Source organism: Ambystoma mexicanum, chromosome 11, assembly GCF_040938575.1.
Source record: "Ambystoma mexicanum isolate Mex_15411 chromosome 11, UKY_AmexF1_1, whole genome shotgun sequence".
Classification (NCBI taxonomy): domain Eukaryota; kingdom Metazoa; phylum Chordata; class Amphibia; order Caudata; family Ambystomatidae; genus Ambystoma; species Ambystoma mexicanum.
Genome location: NC_090934.1, coordinates 208,233,336 through 208,260,295, shown reverse-complemented (window position 1 = coordinate 208,260,295; position 26,960 = coordinate 208,233,336). Strand labels below are relative to the sequence as shown.

Below are 26,960 nucleotides of genomic sequence, written 5' to 3'. Positions count from 1 at the left end.
CCTACTTTTTACTTTTTTACAACAGTTCCCTGCTTTCCCTTAGCTGTTTTTTTTAGATTTATGATTGGGTAAATATACATAAGGAGTAATTTATATTGCCTGAAATGTTAGTGGTTCTTGATGTACTGAATTGGTCTTAACATGTTTATTACCTATGTAATGTTGTGCAATGAGTAATGTATTTTGTTAAATTGCTGGTCATTGTATTGTTGACTTGAAATTATTAAATAAATATTGGAAAAATAATCTGTTCTCCCATGGCCAGCCCATTCTTGGGCCGGGAAGCTTCAGACTGTCTCTTCTTTTCAGATTCCACCCAGCCCTTTGGGTGGCTGGATGGTGCAGTGCTTTACACAAAACATAACATATATAACGCTCAAGTACTTTTGCTTACACCCTGGTGTCCATCTTATTTTTATGTATCCTCGGGACAAGCATGTAGACGGGACTAATCTGACCCTTAGGCTACATTAACAATCTCCAAAGATCACTCACAATATGTGAGGCTTCTGTCAAGGTCCAGAAAGAGCTTCAAGTGATGGATGTCTACAACCCTATACCCCCAATCTTAATTGTTAAAGCTGCTATTATTCCAGACACTCCAGATATTGCGGCAGAGAAATAATTGGCCAATACAGGAACACTGAAGAGCACATTTAAAGTAGTTAAATTAGATGTCTCAACACTCAAGAAGTCGGATGGACCAAAGTACATTTTAAGAAAGCTGTGCAAAAACTAGAATCCGGCAGATTAAAAAAGCTTAAATGCTGTTTTAATCAATATTCTGGTATCCCAATACAGCTAAAACAACCCAGCATTCATAACAGGGATGCAACTCAGAATCAGAGACTGTACATAAAGGGAGTAGTGCTAGTGTTGGAAGACAAGAACCTGCGCAGCATTTATACGAAAAAGTAGAAAGAAACCTCCAAGAATAGACTAATTGTTTTAAAGATTCAACACCTTCATCCTCTGCATCGGAGGATAGGACATTGGCCAGGGCTAGCCCCCAGGGTTAGAGGGAAGACTAGCTGAAGAGGAATTGATGTCAACATGGGACACAAGGGAATTTAAGACAGTCAGTTTAAATGTAAAGAATTTGGTCACTCGAAGTCAATGTCTAAACAAACCTCAGACTGCCCAGTCTCCTCCTCTGCCGCCCTTTTCTCAATCAGTTGTAAAACCTTCAACACCACCAGTCTGGTTCAATCCACAATAGGATAGCTAGAGGGCATGAAACATTTTACTATTGAGTTTGATTGACCCTCAGGCTTTAAGAGCAGCGTGATTAGTGCCGTCCTTGTGGATTCCGGCAATGTTCCCACCGACATGGAGTATTCATATATGTGGCACAGGTAAGGAGCTAAATGCTGTGCCTACTCCTTATACCATCCATCCCGTGAACTTTCCCGTTCGGGAGGGACATGATTAACCACACAATCTCCTCGGTTGGGGGAGCATTTAGCAGAGCTGCCTGACAGGGTCGAGCCATCCCCGTGCTACGCAGTCCAGGAATTGCCTAAGCTCTTGCAATGTTACTTGACCTTGGGGGAGGAAAGCCGATCATCGTAGTTGCAAATAAAAATTGTATTTATTTCAGTAGAATCTCCAACCCAGCATCCCCTTGGATCCTCGATTTCCAAAATATTAGTCTGGCTCCTCTCTTTCCTCATCACTCAAGCTGGGACTAGCCCCTTCACCATAGGAGGACGTTAAAAATCGGATCCCCTAAATACTTTTCTTCCCTGCCTGCCATTTCCATATGCTCCTTTCTCTTCTCCTGCAGAGTCTCTGCCTGTTCTGGGCCCCTACCCCGCTATCTGTCTTTACGCCAGTTCTTTCATTCCTGCTCCAGCCAAGCAAGGCTACTACGCAGCAATGTCAGCACTCCTCCCCCTTATCACCCTGGGGTCAGGGACTGAACCCTCATTTGCCCAAAATAATTCTCGTATATTGTGCATGAGGTCTCTAAACACTTCATCTTCTAGGGCACGGGCGTGGAAGTGCCATCGAAGTGAGCGTTGCAGCAGACATCACCATAACCACTCGGGAGTGGTCAGACAACGTGTGGGCGCAATCAAGGCAGATTTTACCAAATTAGCAAGGGTCGATGTAATCACAACAATCTATTCTTGACAGAGTTATGTGCCCCTGAGAAATATGAATATTCCTTCGCAGACAGAGCAAAATTAAACTCTCCTGTCCAGATTATATCAAAAGAGGAACATTTGTGGATGTGCACTTCACATCCGTGGAAGAATTCAGGTGAGTCCCCATTCAGTGCCTAGATGTTCATAATTAGAAGTCGCTTAACCATACATTCCCCGCCAATAAGGGGAATGCCCCTCTCGGTCCATGACCTGCTTGTGTAGCCGGAAATTCAGCGATTTGTGAATATATGTTGCTACCCCTCTAGAATACGATGAATAGGGAGAGCCGCAATTAGGAATGCCCCCCCCCCCCGACCGCCCAGGGGACTGCCACCCCTAGCCAGGTTTGTCTCCTCCTGAAAACATAGTATGTTAGCGTTCTATCATTTTGCCGGATTAACAGCCATCTGAAACCTTTTCCCATTTGTCAACCCGCGGATGTTGCAAGACATTTCCGTCAGCAGATCACTGTCCCTTTCCATGTAGATAAATCAAGCCCAGATTGCACATGCACCCCCGCCCCAAACTCAACATGGGAATTCAATCAGGGCCTATGTACCCAACTGAACCAGGAGTTACAAACAAATCAAAGCACAACTGCAGTACCATGCCCCTAGCCCTTTCCCTTCCCCAAGCCCCATTCCCACCCATGCCAGAAACACCAGCATACTGTCAAGATAGTCCCCCCACCTAACAGGAACGTAACAAGACACCCACCCACGAAGTTACTGCACAGAAAAAGCAAACAGGGGAGCCGCTGGCAGCCACATTGACTCCATGTGACCGGCGACTCATTGAGTGTGTCCTTCCCCACACCCAGCACACCAAAAGGGATTGACCTGTATCAGTCAAGGTCCACTCATGTTGGAGGCCCCAGAGAGTCATGAACATCGCTAAGAGTGTTAATGGCGTGTCTGCCATAGCAATCGCCAATTGAGGTCCTGTGGAGAGCCTCCCTGATCTGGCAGATCTAACACGAAACTGACGCCTCTGGCGACGTAAAGAACCATTGAACTGGATAGTCCAGCCCCTTTGATGAGCAGCAACTACCCCTGAAATGGATGGGGATGCAGATCTTACTCATACACCAAATAGCGCCGACTCAGGAAGTTGACAAAAGGAAGACTGTTTTGATGTCAATTATCTAAAACAGGGAGCATAATGAACATCAACGCAAACGCTCCATCTTCAAACTCAAAGCATTTAAGATAAAACTGTACTTTTATAAGCAAAATATGCAATTAATGACGTCTAACCTATGTGTTACCAACGTCACCCTTCGTAGCAAACTACAACAACCTAACAGAGGGAGTGATTGGCTCTAAGTGAATATCTAAGTATATAATCCATACTAGTCTAAAAAAGCGTAACTATGTGATTGGTCACTTATCAGGTGGGCAACTAAGCCCTCTAAAAATGACCAGTATGAACGTCACTAAATACACAACGTCCCATTGGTTTAAACATCTATAGGACCCCTGAATATGCAGGTCCTCTACAATTCGTTGGCACTCTATCCATCTTCAGTACTTTTCCACCTGCATTAGCAGCCTGCTGGCTGGCTGGCTGTCCAGCCGTCCAGATGCTGGTGAGGTTGCCTTAACTTTAGCTTCCCACCAATTAGCATATCAATCCATCATCACCTCAGTGGTCTGCTGTCAATTAGGCCTTTGAACTTCATCCTTGAGTGTTCTTAGCTATGAGAAAATTAGGGAGTGAGCAGCACAGTGCCTCATGCGTAGGTGTGGTCATCTCGTTCATCCAACTTCATGCTTCCATGTGACTATAGACCATAAAATGCTTGTATTTAATATTTTATTCCTGTAGACCTCCGACGTCTTCGTTGTTATGTTCACTCCTTCTGGACAGGAGGTTTGTTCTTTCACACGATTTTGTATCCAAAGTCAGTTTACTCCAGTTTGATAAGATCTTGGCTTCTTGGGGCTCATCCAACCTCGCCTTTCTGAGCTCCGCTTCTGTAATTCATTGTCTGCTTTTTTTTTTTTTTTTTTAACTGCGACACACTGAACTGAGGCCTTTTTTCTAATGTCCAACCTGCTTTAATACGTTTAGTGGAAACATCCATAATTCTCTCATTCCTATGTATGTATAGGTTGGCGCTTGCCGCAATCTATTTTACTATAAGCTTAGAGCTAGCTTCACGATTACTTTGCTGCTTGCGTTTCTTCTGCATCTGTACACGTGTAAAATGATTTAATATCTTCATCTATTTCTATGACATAAGTTTCTTCACCTTGAGCCCAAGATGTCTTATTGTTTTTTTGATGCCTTCTAGAATATCTGCATCTTTTTATGTACTTTATCTTCAGCTTCATATTACATATACTTCGCAATGGCTAGTAATACTAGCCTTTATCCTTGCCGTTTATTGGTTCTGCTTCTTCAGGAATCTCATTCAGATGCCCATCATATTTCTTTGTATGCAGATAAGGTTTTCTCAATGGGTAGCTTGGCTCCCAGAGCCTCTTCTTAGGTCCTGGCCCTTTTATTAGCACTGGACTGAGTCCATATTCTGCTCTTTGTCGATTCAGCTGTTCTGTATAGGTCTCATACTCTGGTTTCCAGCATACAGGTAAAAGGGGTGGGTCAATTGAGGTGGGGGTACTTGGCTCCTTCTCTACACTATGCTTTCCAGTTATGGACCACCCTCAATTGTGTGGGGAAACATCGGGTAGCAGATATCCTTTTTCCTCTGGATGTTCTTAATGGCCTCGAAGGACTTCCTTTGCTCCTAAACCTGGGGGCAGAAGTCTGGAAATAGACTAATTGTGGACGAGTCGCAGCTCTCCCTTTTCCCTCGCCACCCTGAGGAGAAGTTAAAGATTCTCGCTATAATGGGCCGATTGGGAGCTCTAGGAGGAGGTTTAGCAGCCAGGGATCTATGTGCCCTTTCCATGAGGAACATACTGGACACTGTCGGGGACTCAAGAGCTCCCATCAGCATTTTCTCCACAAACTTCTCCATTTTATCAATAGGAGTGGATTCCGGCACCCCAAGTATGCACAGATTACACACGCAAGATCTCCCCTCAAGGTCATCATTCTTGGCTACGACTGTTGCAGGATCTCCACCTCCCTTTGCAGTGCATCCACTTTGTCTTCTCAGACTCCAATTCGTTGTTCTGCCTCAATCATGCACCCATATAACTTATCTATCTGGACTGCGGATATGTCCATCTTGCATGTCAGGGCATCAATCCTGGTCCTAAAGTTGTCTGTCCTATCCTTTAGTGCAAGAAGAGTGTGATTCAGGGCAGCTGTGTCGGGCATGGGGGTTGGGGGGCAGCTGCCAAATGCGAGGGTTGATCCAATTTAGCATATTTGGTCAATTTTAGCTTGTTTTTTGGGATTGCCCATTCCGTGAACAAAGTCAGCGACAGTAGAAGTTGCAGGTCCACCCACTCTCAGCGCAGGCCCCTTTCCAGATGGTTCGCAATAATGGAGGGTAAAGATGGGGCCAGTGACGAGCAGGCATTCACAGTCTCCACATCCGTCCCCAGAGTCCTCGTTACTGGCTCCACAATAGGATATTGGTCCCTCTATGAAATATAGCTTCTGGCACCTCCATTGTTTAGTTGAGTCAGGGCCTGGCCGCACAGCCTGCATGGGTTGCAGACTGGCAGTATTCCGGTCCTCTGTTATGCCCGTCCCTTCAGATACTGGACCTTCATAGGGGAACAGGATGAGGAACTGGGGGGAGTCCAACCAAACCACCCAGCAATGGCACTGTGGGGCAGCCAATACCACTGTGGTCCTGTCCAACATCGTGTGTAGGATCTATTTTCCCCTTTGTTTGCCGCTGTGACACTGTTAAGCACAATTCCTCGCCATTCGGAGGGGTGGGGGGGGAACAAGCCACAGACTGTCAGCTGCTCCACTCCTCTATACCTGGGAAGGGAGGCCCACTCGTTCTGACTTCTTTCCAGTACTCGCAGACTCTGTGCTCTGCCGGGGATCTCTACGCTGCAAGCAGCATTGTGCTCTTTACTGCAGCTGGGAGATATCACTCCCTCCCGCCGCACTCCGAGGGCCCAATCTGTAAGTACACACTATTCCAAGAGCTGCGAGCCAGGACCCCTTCCTCACCCCGCAGGCTAGGCGCTGTTACCTGTACTGGGTCAGGCCATTCAATGACAGTTGGGAGTGGGCGGGAATGTCCTCTAGGCCTGCCCACTGGGAGCCACCCTTCTCCACAAAGGATCTCACCGTGAGCACCACTCCTCCAGCCCCGGCGTCAGCTGCAGTGTGCTGCTCTAGGCCCCCACGGATTTCAGCACTGGGGGCACCGTTCCGAACTCCCGGCGCGCCGTGTCCTTGGTGTGCCAACACTAGACCTTCCAAGCTGGTAACGGCCGCAGGGAAGTGGAAGGATATAGGTTCGCTGGTCAGAGCATTCTCAGGCAGCAGCCATCCTGTCACAGCACTACAGCGCCCTCCTAGCTTACGCTTGATACTTGCACAGACAATTGACATTCCACGTTACAAACGTAACCACTTTGTCATGCCACATTCCCCTTGAAAGCCATATGTTCGCTCCAGATCTCCCATCCTCCTCCAGCGACTGATTGTAGTCCCGGCCATTACCCCCGTTACTACCCCAGCCAAGCAATGCGAACCAACCTTAACCAAAGTGAAACATCCAACTACCCCCAAAGGATCTCCCACTGCTGTGTGCCCCCCCCACAACTGAAGCGCCTGTCATGCCAAATATGTGCGAACCGTGCATGGGTTAACTACTTCAAACATAAGGGTAGCACCCACTGAGACAGCAAATGAAAAGTAAACTCCCTCCTAGGCACTTCCCCGGGTACTACGCAGAATAGAGGCCTGATTTGCTGAAGTGCATCTGTGTTACCAGGAAGTCCCGTCTGCCGATTCATGTCCTGTGTCCACTGCTAGTGCATATCATCAGTCTTCCGCCCGCTCCAGGGTGCTGCCCCTGTCCTCTGTGGTTATCGAGTCTTGTGAATATAACAGGCCCGACAATGTTACACGTTTCGTCTTCTGCCGCTGTGCCCCCTTCTGTACAATCCGGGGCTGCACTGACTGCAATTGAGAACCATTACATACAATTGGACAGTTGGCCATGGCCATTTGCAGGAGTGCATCCCTGTCCCGATAATTCAGGAATCTCGCAAATACTGTGCGCACCACGCATCGGCCTGCTAGTTTGTATCCTATTTACCCTTTTAACTGAGAACAAATTTGAAAGTTTCTTCGGCGCCATAAGCTCAGAGACATTGCTTCAGGAAGAGTTCCATAGAGTGCCCTTCAGCCTTCTCCAGTAGTCCCAATAGGCAGAGGTTATTTCGTCTTGATCTCCCTTGGTTATCCTCTGCGCGGTCTTCCAGGGTCTTAAGCTTCTGCATTACTGCTGCAAGTTGCTTCTCAATTTATTTCACAGCATCTTCAGTGTCGGATATTCTGTTCTGCCTCTCGAGGAAAGCTTGCAGAGGTCCTGTGCCAGAAACGAGACCTCCGAGGAGAGCCAGTTGATCTATTCCTCCACCGATCTAGACTCGGCAATGGCCCCCATTATGTCCTTGAGCGAGATGGTTGGGTCCTGGGCCAGAGCTTCAAAAGCAGAAGTACTCAGTGCCACAGGCTGCAAGGCCGCCGGGCCACCCACCGTGAATTGGTCCATTTTACTCTACTGCGTCACTTTCCTGCTTTTTTCTTTGGCCATGCTGCCATGGAATGCCTTCCCGGATGAGGCGGGCCTGCTACCCAGGTTGCCTGCACCCCACACACAGTTCCACTGCGATGCCTGCATACTCTGCCACTTGCCCCCCACCCTCCAGTGCTTGGGTGTTGCTCTCAGCTGTGATCTGGGGTTGGGCCCAAGGGCCTGGATCCCCTCCCCACCTCACCCCAGCTCCAAAGTCTGTATGTGCCTCTCTGGCTGCCCGATGCCCTTTCAGGGGGGTCTTGAGCCGACCCCCACTGCGCCGTCCTCTTTGCTGGCTGGTCTGTGGTCACTCACCACCTTCCAGTGGGTATGGGCCCTTTCCCTCAATGCTGCAGATCTGCTGCACCCCCAATTCCTTCGATGCCCCTACTGCAAGTGTCTTCCCTCAACTGAACAGGCCCTTGTCAGCTTGGCCGGCCTACAGGCCTAGAGTTCCTGTCACAGCTTTCCCATCCCCACAGGACTCCCGAGAGGATGCAAACAGTCACCGGGCACCTGCATACTCCTCCCGCTCTGGGTAGTAGCACACCAGCCCCCAGTTGCCTCCTGCCAGACTGTCGGCCCAGCAGCCTCCTCCATTCTCTCAGCTGTGCCCTTCCACTCTGACCTCAGGACCCATGTGTCCCTCAGCCCAGGTTTGGTGCATGCAAAATGGCATCCTACCCTGCTCCTGCAGGGAGTCTGCCGTTTGCCACCTGGTCTTGGGCATCCTGGCTTTTCTGCTTTTTCTGCAAACTTACACTGGCTTTTCCCAGGGCACCGCCGCCCCGACCTGGCCATCTTATCTGTCCACTATAATGGAGCGGCTCAAGGCTAGTCTGCAACCTTAACACCCGGGTTGGCCAGAGCAGGCCCGCCCCCTCCAGGCCACACTGTCCGCTAGACGTCCTCATTCTGATCTCGCCTGGCTTCGATGCTCCGGCCACCTACTGTGCTGCCTTCTCCCGCCGTAGTTCTATGCGCCCTCATCAGCTGTCTGCAGTCCCGGTAAGGTTGGCTACTCCGTATGGGTGAGCAAAACTGCTTCTGCTGTACCCCGCTGAGGCCGGTACCCACTCCAGAGCGCCGACTCTCTGGCGTGTGAGCAATATGGCAGCCCCTTCTTCAGTGCGGCGGGCGGGGGTCACCTCTAATCACTGCTTTCTCCCTCTTCCAGGTACCGAATCTCTCCAGAAATGCAGCTGGCGACTTTGGACTACCTCAGGTTCCCAATCACAATATCAGCCGATTATAACTTCAGCCAGGATTTTGATTCTGGCTGCCTCGCAGAGCACCAAAAGTCAGTCTACATTCTTCAGCTGCTCAGCACCACCTTTGCTCATCATTTGAATGGCCATCTGAAAATGGCATGTCTGAACGATTCCGGGCACACAATCTTTTAAAGGGGAAACTATTCGGCTTCTAGCGGTAAAATAGTTCAGGATTCATCCAAAGCTAAAAATCTGTTTTTCTGCCAGATTCCATCCGAATACTTACTCCAAGCTGAATTTCGGTACCCTTAGTACGAACCCAGCTAGACCTTTTCCAAGTATACCATAACTCATTTTGAAAGAGCATGAAGGGATGAAATCAGTTATTGAATCTCAGATTTAGCAAGGAATTAATGTTCCTACTCAGTCCTTGCAATATATCGATTTTACCTGTAAATCGCACAGCAAGGAGACATACCAATGTGTAAATGATCTGTGTGCTGTAAGTGCAGCGGTTTTATCCAATTTAGCCCGTTTAGGATCAATAGGGTATTTTTTATCTTGATTCTCTGCAACTGACACCCATTTTACTGTAGTATATCTAGATTATGTATTTTGCTTTTATAGCAGTCAAATTTGTAATTTAAAGTACATAATGCTCCACAGGGGTTTGTACAGAACACAGCCCTCTTCTCAGATGTTCAGAAGATCTCGATTCCCTTGTGTTAAAAGGAGGGTGTGTTCTAATTCAGTGTGCCGACATCATTAGAAGCATGCCAGCAGGATTTTTGTCTAGTAACAGCTCTTACTTTTGTCAAAGCCTTGACAAAAAAACTTATTTTGTGTCAAACTCTAGTCCATTACATAGGCTGAATTACTAGAATTCTTCTGGTACCTAAATCTCAAACCAACAAATAGATGACAATTGCTTGGAATGGCTGGCTGTCCAAAGCCCCTGCCTGGGGCTTGCCAGATTACTAAAAGAAATTTACTCATGCGATGGTATTGCTCCCCTTGTTTTGACTCAAACGCAGCGTTCCAAACATCGCCCTACTACTGATTATAGCTCTACACTAAACCCTGCTACAGCGGGCTTGCCGCCATTGTTATGCTGCAATTGATCAATTATTGACAAAACTGACCATTTAGTCCTAGGTCATCCACTAACCTTAGTACTGTACACACCGAAACTGCTACCATCAATGTGATAGCTTATGCCCTTAACATCCTAGACAATGGCCATCTTTGTCTGCCTGGTTCTCCTCAACCTCGCAGCAGCTTTCAACATAGTAGACCACTAGACACACAGACATTATATATCAGTGTATGGGGATCAGCAAGAACCTCGTCAGCTAATTTAAATTCTACATGCTACCCGCCACTAATTTGTCCAAATTGATTCCTCCAGATCAACAACTCTACCCATCAAATGCTGAGTCCAGCAAGAATCCATCCTCTAATCCCTGGATCTTCAACCTTTTACATGGAACCACTTGGACCCTTCTGGCTCCACCCAACATCCACAAATACGCATTTGACAAGCAGCTTTACCTTAAGATATCCTACATCCAAGACATCCACACCCCTCAAGGCCTGTCTCACACTAATCCAGTCCTGGATGTCCAGTGCTTTCCTGAAGCTCAATCCCTCCAAGAGTGAATTCCTACTACTGATCAACAAGACTGAGCATGTTGACCTCAGGACCGTGCCAAGGCATACAATAAGCAGTGTTGCATAGCAATTTACTATACAAATCTGTAGGTTTGCTAATTAAATTGACACTTGTGTAGCAACAATAGCTATTTAAATTACCTGTTCAACGAAAGCACAGCTCGCCCTGCATTCTTCTCTTGCTCTCAGTACTCTCTCCACCCTTTTTTCTTTGTTCACTGAAAGTTTGAAGGGGCTAATGGAGTGAGCGCAGCAGCACACCTGCACAGGCCTTTGGCTCTTGAGTGGAGAGGAGTGCTAAGCAAGAATTTGATTTTTCTTTTTTAAAAGAATGAAAACCAAAAATAAAATAGGGATACTTTTAATAAGCAAAATGTATCTTGTCTGGCAAAGACCAGTATGCGTTAACTATATATATATTTCACGCTACTAAACTTCTAATCTCCTCCCTTATCTTCTCTCGCCTCTTCTACTGCTCCTCCTTACTCTTTGGACTTCCTACTTCTCATCTCGCCCCCCTCAAATCTATCTACCATTCTGCTGTCCGTACCCTCCGTCTCCTTACTTCCCTCTCCTCCCTTGGCTGGCTTCCATTTCACTCAACTTAAATTTCACTTTCTCTGCCTGGTCTTCAAATCTCTCCATGGTCTTGCTCCCCCTTACCTCTCCTCCCACCTCTCTTTCTACACTCCCTCCCGCTTCCTTCGTTCAGCTGACCACTTCCTTCTCACTTAACCTCCGTCCCCTTGTGCCACCTCCAGTTTCCGCTCCTTCCAGCTCCTAGCTCCCCTGTACTGGAACTCCCTACTTCTCTCAATCCTTTCTATTCCTACTTTCTCCTCATTTCGCACCTCCCTTAAATCTCCCCTTCTCCCTCTGCCTTGAAACCCCTTCTTCTTGCTCCCCCTCCTTCCTTTCTTCTCCCCTTGATTACCTCCCTCTACTCCACGACCACCCCACTCTCACCCTTTCCCCTTCCCTCCTCCAATCCTCTCCCTCACAGTACTACTGCACTACTCTCCCTATTCCCTTCAGTTTAATTGCTCTTCTTACTGTTTTGTTGACTGATTCATAACTGTAATTTGCTACTACCATTATATTGTTTTATGTTTTATGTACCAAGTTGTTAAATTGTGCAGCGCTTTGGTGTAAAGCGCTATATAAACAAATAAATACAAATATATTTCTCTTTTTTTTTAAAGACTGTCATGAAAATCCATTCCAAAAAAATATAAGTTGTTACATAATTACAGCATTGCTACTGTAAAACACTGCATTGTATTCATGCTTTACAATAAAGTTTAGGTTAGTGTATCTAAAGCAAAGTGTAAACTAGATGTCATTTTGTTGGGTAAGATGCATCCCATTGACAAGTGAACACCTTTGAAAATGTACATGATCATAAGGCCACCACACACACACACACCTGGTGCTCAACCCAGGAGCTGATCCCATACTCCTTGATATTCTATCTTATCACTATGTTGCTATATACCAGCTACCCTAAAAGTTAAATGGCGGAAAATTACAATATTCCACCTAGTTTACCCAGTTCTCTGCCTGCCACACCATACACACTGCACAGTCTTAGTTTATTTCCTCTTACATAATGAATGTACAAAGCCAACTAGATGTTTATATAAAGTAGTAATCAATAGTACCATCCAGTCTGTACATGTACAGATCTGCTCTCAATACCATACCATGCAGTTAGCCTCCAGAGTTGGCTTTGCTCTAGGATTATCATTGCAATATATATATATATATATATATATATATATATATATATATATTAGCATCTGTAAGAGAGCTGGCCAAACTGTTAGAGCCTTATCATATCTATTTATGTGTGTCCATTCATGCAGCTAACACTTTACAGACACTCATCTAGGGCTTGCAAAGTCTACTCACCAACTTGCATAGTCTAGTAGATTTTATGAAGGGCAAGTACCATTTGCAGGGAATGTTTGAAGCTTTTTTTATTAAGCATTTTGTAATGAAACACCAGAAAACATTTATGTTATGTTACTTGGCATTTATATAGCACCTTATGTATCATTGGTATGATCTCAAAGCGCTGGTAGGTTGAACATCCTCGGGAACCGTAGTTCAAGTCAGTAGAGAGAAGAAAGTCATAAGGTGCGTGTGTGCACTGGATGTGTGCAGCCGGTGAGGTAGTTGCATGATAGCTGCTTCTTAGTGGTAGGTGTAGTGGTTGGGAGGTCAGGTATGTGTGTTCATTCTGGAGGGATGATGCCCAGACTGATTTGTGGCTGCGTTAGGCCTGAGGAGACGCTTAAGATAGCGTTGTGCTTAGCTGATGTTTAATTAAGATGATGAGGAGTATGTGGCGGGTTTTAGTATGAGAACAGCTATACCGAATGTGTCATAGTATCGCTGTGGTCTAGTTGCGTGTTGGTGTATAGGGTAGAGTAAGCGTTGTAGTGTAATATGGTGGTTATCCGTTCCATCTGCTCCATCCAGTCCACCTGTTCCATCCAGTCCATTTCTTTTACCCACTCCTTCAGTTCAGTCTACTGTGTTCATTTCATCTGCAGTATCTGTTCCATCCACTTGATTCAGTCCATCTCTTCCATTCTGTAAAACTACACCCTTTTCATTCGTTCATTCTACTTGTTCGTCACATCCGTTCCATCGACTCCATCTGTTACATTGACTCCATCCGTTCCATCCACTCCTTCCGTTCCCATCCATCCAAAAAGTTGAACCACGAAAAACATGTCCTCCATTCTGAATTTTTGAATCATGAAGTGGTGTTCCATAGACGTGGTGTAAAGGGCACCCGAGAAGAGGACCCTATAGATTGCACCCCAGGTCGCTTCGTCCAGTTCCATCCCCAATTTCTCCTCCCAGAAGCGTCTGAAGTTTTGTCTACCCTCTAGATTCGCTGTGATCAGAATTCTGTAGATCCTAGACAGTGAGCCTTTCCTTGTAGGAGATTCTAAAATTAATTTTTTGAATGGTTTGAGGGGGCGGGCGAGCTCAGTACACCACTTAGGGTTAGTAAGGATCCCTTTGAAGCAGAGGTATTCAAAAACCATGAGTGTTTTCTCCCCCATGACTTCAGCTAATTGGTCATATTCAATGAAGGCGTTCTGGCGGAATAACTGGGCAGCTCTCTCCAGAGCCATGTCCGACCACAACTGTGTCACGTAGATGATGCTGGGAGTGTTGCTCGACGGGCAGTGTGTTCAGAATCATGGGCGTTCCCCGGAAATTAGGAGTTAAGCGGCCATTAGGGCGGCTTCACCCTACTGAGTCCTGGGCATAGACTTGTACTAGGCAGGGCTAGATGTGGGGGTTCCTGAGATCCAGGAATGGAGCGGGCAACAGTTGGGGAGGGTGTTGTTGGGGAAGGGACGGGTGGGGGAGGGGAGGGAGGTGGGGAGTTGAGTGAATTTAGTGTTGGAAGGTGGGGAGGGAGGGGTGGTTGGTGTGTGTGTGTGTGTGTGTGTAGTTAGGGGAAGTTTGAATTGGGGTATGAGCCTATATAGACTAGAACAGAAACGAGAAGTGGATTGCACGGCTGGGGTGGGGGTTGGAGCCATAACAAGCCATGGGGGCCCTTAAGATAATTACGTGGAATGTCAGGGGTCTAAACAGTTATTTGAAGAGAAATAAGGTTATGCTCTACCTGTGATGACAAAAGATAGATATTGCGCTATTACAAGAGACTCATTTGACGAGAGAGAAACTGGGTATGATTATGGGGAAGTGGAAAGGAGTGGTGGTGGGCTCAACATACTCAGTTTATGCTAGAGGGGTCCTTATCTGTGTGGCACCGCATGTCCCCTTTCATGTGTTACAGGAAACTGCTGAAACAGATGGGAGAATGGTCATACTCAGGGGATTGGTAGAGAACAGAGAGATAAGTATAGTCAACACATACGCACCCAATCAGAATACAGCGACGTATTTCAGAACCCCGAGTGCTAACCTTGGCATGTGCATGGGCAGTGCGGTACTCTGGGGTGGTGATTTTAACTGTGTACTAGACACCAGGGTGGACAGATCAGATCAAAATTTGGATAAACCTGCCCCGGCGGCACGTGTGCTACAAACGCTGCTAGATGATTTTGGCCTGGCAGATGTATGGAGAATGAAGCACCCCCAAGAAAAACAGTACTCTCACTATTCTGCCCCACAACAGCTGTCTACTAGACTATGTCTTTGCTACGTCAGGCACAATGATGGAAATGGTGCAGGCGGAATAGAAAGCGAGAGTCCTGTCAGACCACTCGCCCTTGGTTGTCGGCTGGCAGTATCGCCCTCCAAGAGCAAGGATCCTGACGTGGCGGCTCCGAGCGGAAGCGCTTAAAGATCCTGTGTTTAAAGAAGATATAAGGGAGGAGATCATAAATTACTTTGAGGAGAATACGGGTAGTGTAGACTCAGCGTGCACGTTCAAGCCCTGCGTCATCGAAAGCGGACATCCAGTCCCCAAGGAAGGACCCAGCAACCCCATATAGGGGCCCTTTGGTCAGTGTCCTGGCGCCTATGGCGCCAGGCTCATAAAAGACATCAGTCCTGGCGCCATAGGCACCAGGCTCATTATGGGAGTGCTTGGGTGCACTTACCTGATGCAGACCATGCTGCAGGATCCCGGCCTCCTTGAGGCCTGAAAGGACCTACTTTACCTGTGGGACTAATTTACCATCCGGGTGTGGTCAGGGAAGGATACATACCTGGAACTTCTTCCAAGGCTATTTAAACCCCACCCGAACAGCCACACGTGCTTCGCGTTGTTCTGCATCTAGCAGCTGGACGCTCACCATGTCTGCTCCTGCATCCTGACTTCTGCCACACCTGCCAGCATCCTGGATCACCTGCAAAGGAAGAGAAGAAGAGAACAGAAGAAGGAAAAGTCCTTACCTGCTAAATCCGCATCCCGGAGACATCTCGCCGACAATCCTGAAAAGGAAGACTTATTTAAAAGCTCATCGCGTCGATCGCTGCAGCGCCGCATTCCACTCACCTTTACCGGGCGCCTCCATGTTCAGCAGCGATCATCCGGATTCGCAGTCACGCCCCAGCGCCTAGGGAGAAAAAGACCAGAACAAAAGGTGAGAGCGAAGGGAATAAGGAAAATTAAATCTCCATATTAAGACTTGCCTATTGATTCATTCCCTCTTCATTTCGGGTCCGCGCCGCATCCTGGCATTTCCGGACCCCGGCCCCTAAGGGGAAAAAGAGACATCAGCGTTAATGAGCGAATGAAAAGACATTACCAAAAAACGCTCATTAAAGACTTACCTGATTTCTACAAGGATTTCACCTCTCATCTCTGGTCGGTGCCTGTTCCCCGGCATTCCGTACCCCGGCCCCTATGGGGAAAAAGACACTAGCATAAGTACATTAATGCATGGACACAAGGGGAACCTCTTATCAAAAAAAACTACCTGGATGCTAAGCAAGTTTGGTTCTCACCAATCCGAAAATCCAGTGAAGTAACTGGATACCAACGCGCCCCTGCATCAGAAGCAGGATGGAGAGCTAGTCCGTCTAGACCCTAAGGTGAGATTCTACGAGAAATCACAGAAGGGTTTCGAGGAGGGTGAGAGGGGAAAGTGGGAGGCCGATTGCATTATCCCGCAGACAGTTAATCCCCTATTTTCGCCTACAGAAGGATACTTCTGAGAGCCAGACAAGCCAGATTTGGGGGCCCGGTCCAGTCAGTCTTCCGAACCCTGCGCATCACCTTAGAAGAGGTCACAGCAGCGCGAACCAGGCCAGCGCCTCCGTGGGAGTCAGGTGAGCGTAACAGGGAGGCCTTTAAAGTGGTGTTGAGAGGCGTGGCCATAGCAAAGTCTAAAGGTTTACAGGGCGGAATCCTGACTGACTTGCATGCAGCCGAAAGGGAGTTGGAACAAGCGCAAAAGGAGTATGGAGATACTGGGTCGAATACAGAGCGGATACTTCAACTACAACAGACGTGTGGAGAACATTGGGATAGGTTGTGTAAACTGAATTATAAGAAATACATAGAGAGGCAGCACGCGGGTGGTGATAAAACGGGACGGCTTCTGCCGTGGTTGTATAAGAGCAAAATCCCCAGGCCCACCAATTAGGACAATAACAAGGGACGATGGCAGTGTAGCCGACACCCAGGAGGGAGTTAATCAGGAGTTTGCTACCTACTACAGGGAGCTGTATGGGGACATGGAGGAGGATAGCCAAGAAAGGATAAAAGAAACACTCGAAGATATAGGTCTGCCCAAGATAAGTGCTGAAGAGAGGGAAGAGTTGGATGCACCAATCACTTGGAGGAGCTAGAAGCGGTGGTGAGACAATTGCCTACTAGTAAGACCCCAGGGGCGGACGGGCTTCCGAGTGAGTTTTATAAAGCATACATAGCAGAAGTGCTCCCTCCGATGCTGAATATGCTAAATGAGGTGTTTGAGACGGGACAGCTGCCAGAGTCGCTCAGAGAAGCAGTTATAATTCCGCTTTCTAAACCAAATAGGCCTGGACACAGCTGTGGCTCCTACAGACCACTATCAATGCTGAATCAAGACAGCAAGATACTGACAGCTGCTTTGGCAAGCAGACTGCGAAGAGTCCTAGACAAACTCATACACCCTGATCAGACGGGTTATGTTCCAAATAGGAACATAACTCATAATCATAGGCGACTCCACCGAGTTATCGAATGGGCGGGTGGGAACGAGGGTGACATAGCAGTAGTGTCCTTGGACGCGGTAAAGGCTTTTGACTCTGTCAAGTGGCCATGGCTGCTGGCGGCTCTGGCGGAATATGGGATGGGGCCTGGATACATAAGATGGGCAAAGATGTTATACAGTGAGCCGCTGGCCAGAGTTAAGACGGGAGCGGTTATTTCAGAGAGATGGCGGCTAGGCAGAGGTACTAGACAGGGATGCCCATGGTCCCCTATGTTATACATATTGGCTTTGGAGCCTTTGGCTATATATCTCAGACAACAGTACGACGCCATAGGCATCGAAGTGGGAGGGGAGCGACACTATCTCCTTGTATGCAGATGATTTGCTATTGTATCTGAGGTACCCGGAGGAGAACCTCCAGTACATCTTGGAGGCTATGGATCGGTATGCAGGGCTGTCTGGAATAGCTGTGAATCCTCAGAAGTCTGTAATTTTCCCGTTAGGTAGCTATAAGGGACTCCCTGTAGAGCAGCTGCCGGTGCTGCAAGCCCCTTGGGCCGTTGATACCTTTCGGTACCTTGGGACAGATGTGTATCATACGGTTGAACAAGAACACACAACACAGAGGTAGCCGTAGCAAAAATTGAGAAAAGTATGCAATTTTGGGAGAAGCTGCCGCTAGCAATGATGGGGTGCAGTGCAATGCTTAAGATGGTGGTCCTGCCCAGACTTCTGCATTGTTTTGGAAACATCCCACACCTCATACCTGGGAAGTTTTTTGCCAGGTTCAATAGTATATGCAGGAACTTTTTGTGGCAGGGCACTAGGTGCAGGGTGGCACTGTGGAAGTTGCAGATTTTTACGAAAAAGGGGGGATACGGCTCCCCAACTATGAGGCCTACTATGTAGCGAGCCAATTGCAGTACGTTGCTAAATGGCTCTCGGATGAAGGAACCCCCGAATCCAGATTGTTCAGTTCAGACAATGCCCCATTTTATTTAAAAGAAGTGATTTGGTTGTCCGAAACAGAACTGCAGGAGCGCCCTAGGATGTTGATACTTGGGTGGAGGATCTGGCGCCGAGCGTGCCGGATGATGGAAATCCCGGCTCCGTGCTCCCCGCAGATACCGCTGGTTGTACTGGCCAGGGGTGATGTGCAGCTATGGAGGATGATCAGGAACCACTGGGAATCGGTGGGGTTGTCAACTGTGGGAGATGTCTGGCGGGAGGGAGCCATCATAAATTTTGAAGAGCTGGGCGAGGAAACCGGTCTACACGTAGGTCAATATATTACGTATCAGACTGGTACGGGAAATTAAGGAAACTTGGCCCGAAAATATTCTTGAAGACGAGCCGGATGGTACTGTGGACATGATATATGATATAACAGAGGGAGGGCACGAGATTTCAAGATTGTATGACATGCTGATGCTTACGATTGGTAAAGAACCAGCGCAACTAAGATTAGACTGGGAAACTGAGGTGGGAGTCCCGATGGAGGATGGGATGTGGGAGCGTGCTTTGTGGTATCATCAAAAGGTGTCGAGGAACGCTAGGTTGAAACAAATACAATTAAATATTACGCATAGGGCGTACATGACACCCCTGAAGATATCAAGGTTTAAAAATGCAGGTAGACAAGCATGCCCCAAATGTGATGAACAGGTCGACATGGTACACATGTTTTGGTCCTGCCCTGTGGTTGGACGTTTCTGGAGTGAGATTGCGGCGAAACTTGCGGATAAAGGAGACACATTGGTTGTAGAGTCAGCCTGGGCCTGCCTACTGGGGGGGGTTCCCTAGATCGCAGAAACTAAAGCATGTTAACAAATTGAAGGACTTGGCATATGTGTTGGCTAAGAGGAGGATCGCCATGGGGCGGAAGGCTTGTCATAAACCGCGGGTGGAGATATGGTGGAAGGAGTTGCAAAGGTGGGCGGAAGCGGAGACCATGGTATGGCAGGAGTCCAGTAATATAGGAGGGGGGAGAAGAAGTGGGAACCCTATTGGCTTGGAAATCACTGATCGCGGAATTGTTTGGAACGATGCCAGATCTGGCGGATTCCGATGGGAAACAGACCCCACCACGCGGTGCGAATACAGAGTAAATAGACTTGATAGGCTCGTAAGGGGGGAGGGATTTGGGGAACAGAGATCAAATTGTATAATGTACAAATGTGAAATTGTATTATTGAATCTTGCACTGTATATTTGGTCTGTATTGTTTTGTTGGTTGAAATATAATTAAAACAATTAAAACTTTATTTTTAAAAAAACTGTCACGTAGTCCCTGCTTACCCATGTTCAAAGGGGAGTGTGGGGGGGCATAAGGAGGACAGGTTCCTATTAGCTTTGTCACATTTCCATGTGGCCCAGAGCACTGCCAAAGTCGGGTGGGTTGTAAGGTGATGGGGAGGTCTAGAACTGGGGTCCACAGGAGGTACCGCATTTTCCTCGGATGCATGAGAGTATCTTCAATATAGGTCCAATAGGTGCCCATCTAGTCTCTCATGTGTTCCAGCTCAGAGTAGGCAGTACCACAAGGCGGCCTAGCATTAAAGTTAGGAAGATCAAACCTGTCAAAGGATTTCGGGAGAGTCAAGGTTGCATGTCTCACCCTTGGCCTTTTCCCATTCCAAATAAATCGTTGGACCAGACCGTGCAGGGTCGAGAAAAAAGTCTTCGGGATAACAATCGGGCATGCCAAGAAGAGGTATAGGAAGCGGGGAATAATATATATATTTTATTTTAAACTTTGGTTTTATTGGCATTTTCTTAATTTTACAAACTGGGCTGAATAACCCATAATGCACACAAAGCGATTGTCTGTCCCGTTCATCCCCTAACCCCCCCCCTTCCCTTCGCCCCTCTCCCCAAAAATACCGCCCCACCCCGCAATCCTGATATATCTTCGGACGCGAGAGACAATGAGCGGCCTTATCATATCTTGTACTCAGGAGACGATATGGTAGGTGACCATTTTTGCCGGCTGAGGTTGCCGTTCTCCCGGTCGTGGGCACTCAAAGCGAACCCGGCTGGACTCTAGGCACCCCTCTCTCCCCCTCCGGTGCGGGCCAGTGTCTCAAGTCAGTGGACGTCCCATCCCCAAGATTGTTGCACCCCATACCAATTAGCTAAGAAAGAGTCTAGTCATTATTCACCATTGCTGTGAGTTTGTCCATCAAGAACATATTCTTTACTTTTGTCAGCCATTCCTCCTTGGAGGGGGGTTCCTGGCTCTTCCACTTCTGTGCCAGGGCCACCCTCCCCGCCCGCAGCATTGTTTCCATCATCCTTGGATATCTATATATTTCCATGTCTTCCGGGGGTACGCCCAACAACATCGACAAAGGGTCCTGGGAGAGAGGCTCATCTGACACCTCCGCAATCCAGGCCCATACTCTTCCCCAGAAGTCCTGAACTTTCGGACATAGCCACCACATGTGCTTCCTGGATCCCCTCGGGAACATCGGGGAAACACCTGGGAACATTTTAGACAGTTTCACTGGGTCCCTATGCCACCCCTGCAATATCTTGAAGTTATGCTCCATATCTGCGGTGAACAAGTTCCCATGGAAAGCGATTTTGAAAATCCTTGACCAGGTGTCTTCTGAAAAGACCTCCCCCGCCAAATCATCCCAGAATGAGCGGAAACCCCTTCTCCCGGGGAGGTTGATAGTGTTAAAAATTTTATACATGTTCGATACCGCGCCCTTTCTCGAGGTCGCTGAATCTAGGAACTTTTCAAAGGGAGTCAGCTGCCTCCTCAAATTTTGGCCCCATGATTGGTCACACAGTATGCCCTTGAGACAGAGATATTCAAAAATGGTTAGGGACCCTTGGCCCAGTGCCTCCCTCAGGTCCTCGTATGAGGGGAACTCTCCCTCCCTGAACATCTGCCCTGCCCATTCCATCCCCAAGTCAGACCAGATATGGGAATTTCGAAACCCCCTCCTGCCCAGGTCAAGGGGGAGTCCCCAAAGTGAGGACATCGGGGACGGCCATGAAGTTAGGTAAGCTGTCTGTGGGCCCTCCTTCCAAATTTCCCAAAGGACCCCCAGGGTCGGGTGACCTCTTAACCTTCCTGGGATGGATTTGCGTGGGGCCCGTAGGAGGTCCCTTACCTTCAGGGGGTGGGCATCCATGTCCTCTAAGTAAGACCAGTATGTCCCCATCCCTTCTTTCATGTGTTCCAAGAGGACCGTCAACTGAGCAGCTCGAAAGTACAGGCAGAAGTCAGGAAGCCCGAACCCCCCCTCCTCCCTCGGCAATGTCAGGGTCGCTCTCCCGGTCCTCGGGGTTTTCACCTGCCATATGAATTCTTGGACTGTGTTTTGTAGGACCCTAAAGGTCTGCTCTGGGATGATGGTGGGGAGCGCTGTGAACAGGTACAGAAGCCTCGGTAAGACATTCATCTTGACCGCTGTCATCCGGCCGTACCAGGACAGGATCATCTTGCCCCATCTCCTCAAATCTGACCTGATCCCTGCAATTATAGGGTCATAGTTAGTGGCGGCTAGTTTAGACAGATCCCTAGTTAGCAGGACTCCCAGGTATCGGATGAAGGTCTTTCCCACCGCGATCCCCTCGAACCTGTCCAGAGGGACCAGCTCGGGGTCTCGTACTTTCATTGGGAGCAGGACTGATTTTGTTGTATTGATTCTCAGTCCGGAGAAGCGGCCAAATGTGGACACCAGGGACAAAAGGGGGGGGAGCGAGGCAGCCGGGTCCGCCACATAGGCAAGGATGTCGTCCGCCAACAGGGATAGCTTAAATTCCACATCGCCTCTGCTAATCCCCCCCCATGCGCTCTGATCGCTATAGCTAACGGTTCTATCGTGGGGACGTATATCAAAGGGGAGAGGGGACAACCCTGCCTGGTCCCTCATGAAAGTGCGAAGGACTCGGACAACCTCCCGTTCACCTGGACCCTCCATGTGGGGGCTCTATAAAGTGCCGATACCCAGCTCCTAATGTGTGACCCGAAGCCCATTTTCTGGAGAAGGAGTTCCATGTATCTCCACTCCACCCTGTCGAAAGCTTTTTCGGAATCTAGGGAGAGGACACATGCATCCAGGTCATATTCCTGTGCGAAGTGGAACAGATCTATTGTTTTACGGATATTGTCCGACCCCTGTCTCCCTCTTATGAAGCCCACCTGATCCCCCATGAACCAACCTCGGCATTATCCCCTCCATCCGCCTCCGCACCACCTTGGCCAGGATCTTGACATCCGTGTTCAATAATGATAGTGAGCGGTAAGAGGAGCACTCTGCGGGAACTTTACCCTCCTTGGGCAGTACTGCTATAATGGCACCCATCATGGAGTTGGGGAGAATACCTCTTTCGAGGACAGAATTTAAGACCTTCGCCAGATGCGGGGCCAAGCTGGAGCGGAACCTCTTGTAAAAGTACACCGTAAAACCATCCCCCCCGGGGATGTTCCCACCTTCATCCCGCTAATCACTTTGTCTATATCATCCTCGGTGACCGGACCCTCTAACCCCTCCGACATCTCTTTTGTTAAAGCCGGGACTTGAATGGATTGCAGGAAGCCCTCTATCTGGGCATCACCCTCGTCATATTCTGAGGTATATAGTTTCTCGTAGTAGTGGCGGAAAGCCTCCCCTATGTGGGGAGAATCATAACCTATCGTCCCCTGGGTGTCCTTCACCGCCTTGACCATTCTGCTACGTTGGACTTCCCTCAGCTTCCAGGCTAGGATACTATCTGCCTTATCCCCTTTGTCGTAATATTTTTGTTTCACCATCTGGAGGCTTCTCTCTGTTTTGTGTAGGAGGAGGTCTTTTAGTTGGAGTCTATAGTCCTCCAGGACAGTGACCTGGTCACGCTCGAGCGGCCGTTCCGGAGGGCCACCAGGCTGGAACTGGGCTATCTTTTCCCTTAGGGTCTTTTCCCGGGGCTCCCTTTCCCTTTTCTTCTGGGCTCCTATTTTGATGAGCACGCCTCGTAGGGTCGCCTTGAAGGCGTCCCACAGTGTGTGTATGCCGACTTCCCCATTATCATTCAAATCAAAGAACTCCGTTATGGCATCTAGCACTTCCTGTGCGATGACCTCGTCTTTGAGAAGGGAGTCATTGCATTTCCAGCAGCCTCTGCGCTCCGCGTGCCAGCCCTCAGCTATAGTGATGCGGGCCAGGTCATGGTCTGTCCAGGGGATCGGGTCAACACTGTAGCCCGAGACGTGTGGGCGAAGCGTCTCGTCCACCAGAATATAATCAATTCTAGAGAATGAGGTGTGCATGGCCGAGTAGTACGTGAATGAGGGGACGTCAGACCTGGGGGACGGAATTGTGTCTACCAGACCCAGCTCGGTGTTGACCCTCCGGAAACTGCGTGCCATGGCCTCGTCCGCAGGTCTAACGTTTGGAGGACCAAGTCGCTTTCTTTCTGAGGACGGATCCAGGACCATGTTAAAGTCTCCCCCTACCACTATCTTACCGTGAACAAAGAGTTTAAGCCTGTCCCTTACTTCCTCCCAGAACTGGGCTTGGCCTTCATTTGGACCATATACAACTGCGAGAGTTAAGGGGAAACCCTGTAGTGAGCCCCTTACCAGTAGGTAGCGGCCATCGGGGTCCCTCAGGGTTGCTTCCTGCTCAAAGCCTACGCCCCTTGCTAGCAAAATAGCCACTCCCCTCTTCTTAGACCTGTGTGACGAGCAAAAAATCTCGCCGATTCCTCCTCCCCTCATCTTGGGTTCCTTCCCCCAGGCCCAATGAGTCTCCTGCAAGAAGAGCAGGTCTAGTTTAGCTCTTCTAAACTCCCTGAAAACCAGGGATCTCTTTGTGGGGGTATTCAGACCTCGCACATTCAAGGTGTCCACCCCCAGGGCCGGCAAGCCATCAGCCATTCTCTATGCGTCTCTCCCGGCTGGCCACCCACATGTCAAAACTCCTGTCTCGCTTCATTTGTCTCGCTTCTGGATTGCTTGGATTCTCCCGTCCTCCCTCCCCAGGGGCCCTAAAACTGACCCCAAACATCTCCTCCTCCCCCCTCCCTGAAAGAACTACCCCTGCCAACTTGAAAGAACCCCCCACCCCCCTACCCGACGTCCAGCCAGTAGGTTCTGCCATTGTTGGCATGTGGCCGGACCACCAGCCTGACCTCCCCTGGCCAGGCCTACAGTACAATGCTCATCTCCTTGAGGCCCCCTTTCTTCCCCCCCCGGCCTCGTCCCGTCAGTTGCCCACTGTATACTTGCTGTTCCAGGGGACAGAGTCATCGCTAGGACCTCACAAACTTCATACCTGTCCCGCAGCTTGTCGGGGCTCACCCGCCGTCACCCCTCCAAGTCCATTTGTTCTCCTTCCGGGGCGGGAGGCGGAGTATTCAATTTTTTGTATTTGTGAGGCGGTCTTCCTTCTCCTAGGTCCCGACTGACCTGGGCCACCCCTGGCCAGTGCCTCCGGGCCGATCGGGCTTCTTCGGGGGGTTGGGTCCACCACGTAGTTGCGTATAGCTCCTCTAATATCCTCTTCTGTGACCAACATAGTGCGTTGGCCCATGTATTCGAAGGACAGGGAGAAAGGATACCCCCACCTGTAACGCACCCCCTTCTCCTTGAGTAGCTGCGTCAGGGGACGGCACATTCTGCGCTTCGCCAAGGTGTAGGCGGAGAGGTCCTGAAAAATGGTGATCTGGGCATTGTTGTAAGTGATCACCCCTGCCTTCCTCGCTTCTTCCAAGACCTTGGTCTTTTCCGTATAGTAGTGGAATCGGATTAGGACAGATCGGGGGTTCCCCGCCCTGCCCCCTGCTCTGTGCGCCCTGTCGAACGTGGGTTCCGTGGTCATCTCCTCCGCGAAAAGAAGGGTAATAATGTCTTTCACAACTCGAGTTAGGTCTCTCTCCGTCTCCCCCTCCGTTTCCGGAATCCCAAAAAATCTTAGATTATTCCTCCTTTCCCTGGTCTTCTCCTCGTCCCTTTTCTCCAAGGCTGAGAGTCTCATGTCAAATTGGTCTTCCTGTGCCGTTGACGAGGACTGGTTGGTTTCTACCCGTAGGAGCCTCTCCTCCACTTTATCCACCCTCTGGTCCATTTTTTCCAACTTCTGGGCGATGTTTGATCGCATTTCCCTAATTTCCTGAAGGATGGAGGCAAAGCCCCTCTCCATCGCCGTCGAGGATTCCGTCATGTTTCCCGGGTGGGTCGGGTCACTGGCGCCCGTTCAGCTGTTGCTGCGATCCCCCCCGTCTCCCTGTACCTAAACACTTGTAGAGACTCAAGCCAGTTCATGCGATCCTCCTCTGTGCCCCCCTCGGGGTCCGCCACAGGCCAAGAGCTTCCTCGTCTTGGTGCGGTTCCGTGGGGATGGGGGGGGGGGGGGGCTGCCGGCGTCGTGTTCCAACCTGTTTGCTGTCAGAGTTCTCCACCCAGGAGGGTGGGGGGGGGGGAGAAGTCAGGCGGGCACACGCCCCGGGGATGTTACCGTGGGCCACCACCTGATTGAGCAGGAGCGGGCTAAAGCAGACCTATTTTCTGTGCCTCCGGGCTCACTGGGTTCCTCGTTGGATGGGTGGGTGCAGTCCTTTCTCCCCAGTGTGTTTGCGCCGGGCTCGGTGGCAAGGCCGGGGCCCTAGTGGGCCTGTGTTGTTGGGGGTGGGGTGCGCCGCGGCAGGGCGGCGAGTGCTGCGTGGTTAGCCATGGCGGCTGCTGTTCCCAGGTGCGCTCCCCTTTCCTGCGGCTGGATCCTGGGGGTGTTAGGGAGCGACGTCGCCGTTTCCAGGGCCCGGGTGCTGGGCCCGGGGCCGTTGGTAAGTTCCTCCCGGGCCAGTGCGCTCGGGGGGAGGCCCAGACCCTGGGGGCGGGGAGAAGGAGCTGGGGGCTTGACTCCCCTTTTGGGGGATATTGCTCGGGGTGGGTCCAGCGGGGAGAACTGGTGGCAGCGGGAGGGGCTGTTCCCGCCCGTCTGGTGCTTCACCTTTGCGGGCTGCTTCCTTATTGCGACAGCCGGGATCTGGCAGGGGAGGGCCCGACCAGCGAGCCGCCTCGCTTCCGCGCCCCCCTATCTCCTCCGTAGCGCGTTGGCGGCCAACTCCATTCGCCGGCCCCGTCTGTGTCGGCGGGGCGCTGCAGTCCCGCAAGCAGCCGGGCTCACCAGCTGGACTCCACCCGTCCGCAGGCCTCTCCCCGTCCTCGGCCGCGGCTCGAGCTCCGGTTCCCCGGGGGTGGCGAGATCCGCTCTTTCGTGCTGGCGTCTCTCGGGGGGGTCGTCACCGGTCGATGGCCACGCAGCTATTCCGCCGGGGGGGTGTGGGGGGGCTCAATCACACTGAAAGGCCCAGTCCTGGCGGGAGCTTGGCACTAGGCAGCCATTGCCTCTGCGCCCCCGGGTGGTCTCCGAATAATATTTATTTTGATAGAAACCATACATCCAAACCATGAAAGAGTCAGAGTGGCCCAACGCAAAAGGTATGCTTTATCTTAGCAAGGATCAGGGAGAAGTTCAACTCCAAGCGGGCTCCCAGATCTCTAGGGAGGATTCCCAAGTATGGAGAGGCTTTACGTTCAATTCTCATTCCCCCTAGTTCGTTCCTTCCCTCAATTGCCGGATTCCTTTTCCCCATGGGCATT

The 26,960-nt window shown here is 49.7% G+C and overlaps 1 protein-coding gene across 4 annotated transcripts in view; it reads right to left on the bottom strand.

Annotated features, from left to right (window-relative positions):
• Positions 1-26,960, bottom strand: part of RPS6KA1 (ribosomal protein S6 kinase A1) — a 918,695-nt gene that overhangs the window by 18,494 nt on the left and 873,241 nt on the right. The gene's annotated exons all lie outside the window — the stretch shown is intronic.